This window comes from Sciurus carolinensis, unplaced genomic scaffold (assembly GCF_902686445.1).
Source record: "Sciurus carolinensis unplaced genomic scaffold, mSciCar1.2, whole genome shotgun sequence".
NCBI classification, from domain to species: domain Eukaryota; kingdom Metazoa; phylum Chordata; class Mammalia; order Rodentia; family Sciuridae; genus Sciurus; species Sciurus carolinensis.
In genome coordinates, this window is record NW_025920120.1 from 600,835 (window position 1) to 605,059 (window position 4,225).

Below are 4,225 nucleotides of genomic sequence, written 5' to 3' on the forward strand. Positions count from 1 at the left end.
ACAAATTCAGAACAAAGAAACATTGCTACAACTTCTGGTAATTGACATTTGGGCATGTTTTTCAAGTCACTGATTGGAAGAAGTGAGTATCTGAGATTTATTTTTGACAGGACATAAATTACTGGTAGTCAGACACATTTTTGAAAATTACTAGACACCGAGGTGTTTAAAGCAATGGGTACTGTTTGTCTGAGAGATGGGGAAGTTTTAAAAATGTTAGCACAAAACAATTTTCTATTTGATTAGTAAGATGCTAACATTACATTTATATCACCAAATAGAACATACATAGTTGGCTCCTTAAATGATAGGTTTTTTTTTCCTGAGAATAAAAGTCATACTTGAAAAAAAATAACCCTCTATTTGATGCATTGGTGAATGATGGTGACGGAGAGAGGAGGGGTCACTCTCCCCCACCCTGGCTGTTTACCTCAGTCCCTGAAGTCTATGAGTCAGGAGCTTTGTCCTGCTTTGTTTCAAATGTCTCAGAAACTAGGGCCTACTGTTCATTAATTAATGACTATCTTTCAGGAACTTCTAAACATTGTTTACCCAGCCATCTTAACTCTGACTGAAAGAATAAAATTCACAGTTTGTGAACTGCTCAGGTCCCCCACCACTGGTGCTTTAATGGGCTGTGCATTTACATTTCAAGTTATCCAAAAAGTACAAGCAATGGCTTCGCTCCCCCTTCTTTCCTGTTCCAGCACCTGGTGAAAAGGAAAGCCTGCAAGGTTCCTGTCCTCTGCTTTCAATTCAGGGCTGGCTTTGGGGAGGGTATTATCTTGGGTACCTGCCTTATGCTCCTGTGGTTCTTGCTGGTATTGGTCCAAACAGCCCTGCCTGACTTCCCCCACCCATCCCCACTCCTGGAGAATAGTACTGTGGGTCTATCTGAAAGAAACCTTCTTTCTTTGTGTTGGACCCAAAGGACTTTGGACTTCCAAAGTCTCAAGAGCTTGTTCTCTCCCAGGGTAATTTTCCTCTACCCCACCCAGGGACATGTGGTAATCTTTGGAGTCATTTTGGTTGTTTAAACAGAAAGGGACCACTACAGATGTAATGGGCAGAGTTCAAGCATCCATAGTGCATAGGATGGGCTATACCACTGAAGTGTTCTGTCCCCAAATGTCAGTAGTGCCCTTCCTGGGAATACCTAGTACACAATAGTGAGTGATGTTGGTCCATGAACGTTCTGAGCTTCCACATTACCATGGCAACTGGATTCTCCCCCAACCTACACACCCAGACTGAAAAGCATCAGGAATGCTATGCTGAGTTGGAGCATAGTTAGTTCAGGAAATTCTCTTGGTTCCATTAGATTGAGGGCACCTCTAACTTTCATGCATCCCACATTCCTGGTGTCTCTAAAGGAAGATACTGTGCAAATACAAGTGCAAAGAGTACCAAGGCAGACAACAAGATCGTATTGTTGCAATATTAATGCCTACACTGGAGGTGCACAAGCTTCCTGTCTTAAAGACAGGCACTTTATCAATAGTCCTGTTTCAACCCCCTCCTCCTTTTATAAGCTTGAACAATAAAGTTGTCCTTCCTAGTTTCCTCATGCCTCATTGCAATATGAGCAGATATTCACCTAACAGATGTTTTATTCCCATCGTTTTGATAAGAACTCATAAATCTCTAGACTATAGATTTTCATGGACAGGACAAAAAAATAACTACTCTGCATTTTCCCTTTTCATCTGTGTATTTTTGACACCATCCCTGGAAGTTTCCCCAAGATTCCACTGATAAGTTGATTTTAGGAATCTGGAAAATATAGGAATTAAGTATGTGAGACTGGGATATTTCCTCCTTGTCTACTGAGGGTCAATAGGCAAATTTGTTAGAAGGGGATTGCCATTAGCTTTGGAAAAATAAAGGAATATGGCATGCCAGGCTGATGGCACTCCAAAGTCCCAGTCTCTTGGAGGGACAATGAGCCCCGAGTCATTCCCTTTGCATGGTTTGCCTGTGTCAGACATTTCAGGGAAACCAACTCTAGGACACCATGTGGAGCAGAGACAAGCATATCCCCAGTGAATCCTGACTAAATCACATACTCATGAACAAGAGGAATCTTAACACAAAGAACAACCCTGTATGTTCAGAAACAACTGATATGGAGAAACAATTACTCAGCATACACAAGTTATTTGTTTGGGCCTCCCATGAATTTCTGCTAATGTTACTTCCCACACTGCTCCAGAACATGTCAGACCCTATTAAGGGAAAAACAAGAAACAAGGCAGCAAATTACTACTGAAATGGACAACATTCTGAAGCTGGTATTACCAAGATTAGGAAGTTCCTATAACAAAACAAGCCCTTGTGGGTGATAATGACTGAGCAAGGAATCTGGATACTGAGGAGCACTCAGTCCTGAAGGCTTTACTAGTCAACATGTATCAGTCTGAATGGAAGGGGCTAAACCACATATTACAGAAGGCCAGAATTTCCAGATGCCAGTTACCATATCAGCGTGTGTGATCAGAGCTGTTCTATTACCTGTTGTATACCACTCAATGGGAAATGGACTTACCTTGAAGTCTTTCATCATTTTTAGAGAAAAAGAAAAATCTAGTGGTCTCTTTTTCAGGTACTGATACTTCTCTGAAAAGGGGAGGAAGAAAAAGTCAGGTGTTGTTTGGATTACTTTGAATATTTAAGAGGAAATATTTACATTAAAAATATAAACTTTTTCTTAAAATTTAAAAAAAATAAATAAAATAAAGGAATATGCTTCTACCTATCTATCCATCCATCATCCATCCATCTTTCATCTTGCATCTTCCATCATCCATCATCCACCATCTACCCATCTATCATTCATCATCCATCCATCCTTTCATCATCCATCCATCCATCATTTATACAGCTCCCTATTCTTCCATCACATATGGACAGAGACACATCTGAAATATAACTGATCAAAGATTAGAATTATTTCTAGATATTGGGCTATTAGATAGTTTTTAAACTTTTTCCTTAAAGTTTTCTCTATTGCTTAAATACAGTAAATATGAGTCATTTTCAACAATGAAATTAATTTTAGAGGAAGAGGGATATGAGATGAGCTAATGAATTCTTTTCAAGAGGCCAGGAAAGCTGTCTGAATGGCTGAAAAGAGTTCTGCTTCTCTTCTCTTTACTCCATTCTGCCAACTGAAAAACAACAGTCTATTTTCAGTTTGGGATCTGGGTTGATTGATGTTACTTTTTTATTCTGAAGTACATATATTTAATTATAGTTTTCCACTGACCTCAGTGTCTGTTACTTACACTATACATTAGCTGGAAGTACAGGTTATTAATCATAAGGACTTGTTATAGGATTTCTGTGGGCCAGGATTCTGCTACATACTTGGAGACATCCAATGAAGTATATAGTTATGATATGGAATACATAGTATAAGGTGCTTCCATGTTTTTGAATTCCAAATTTCAAGGAATCTGCAGGCTAGCTTCAGAGACAAGACATTAAAAAATTGATGTACGGTTCCAGGCTTGTCAATGACACATAAGAATGACACCCCTCACCTTTTTAGCATGCCTGGTGAACTCTTACATATCTTTTGAACCTCTGTTCAGATGTCAGTTCCTTAACGGAACCCTCCTTGACTGACTCCTGTGATGTTAGATGTTCCTTCCTTTGAGATTTGTTTCCATACTTTTTACTGTGGCATTATAATTGATGATGAGATTTGTTGTTGTGTATGCGTACATGCATACAATATGACAATATAATTTGAATAATATCATTTCCAAATATTTCCCCTTTCCCTCCTCTCCTTCAATTGAGATTTTACCTGTCTCATTCTTTGATTGAGAAGTGAAATGTTCCCGTTCTTCTCTCACAGCCCCTTTCTGTACTGAGATGCTTGCTCCACATTGCTGAGATCACGTCCTCATGTCTGTTCCTTCCCATGGGGTTTGGGCTCCCCAGGGGCCAGGGCCAGGATTTCTTGGTCTGGGGTTTCTCACCGGGCCTCACCTGTAAATGACTCTTTCAGAGTACAAATCAGAATGATGGGTGTAGTGTGCAGTTGAAAAACGTGAGACATTTGTAGCAGGTAAAAAGAGACCGAAACTTGGAAAGCTTATGTTAGTTGAAAAGTTCAAATATACACAAACTAACCAGTGAGATAAAACTTATGTAACAATGAACAAATTAAAAACAAAAAGGAGTGCTGGCTGTGTCTGAGTTTCAGGAACTCATAATA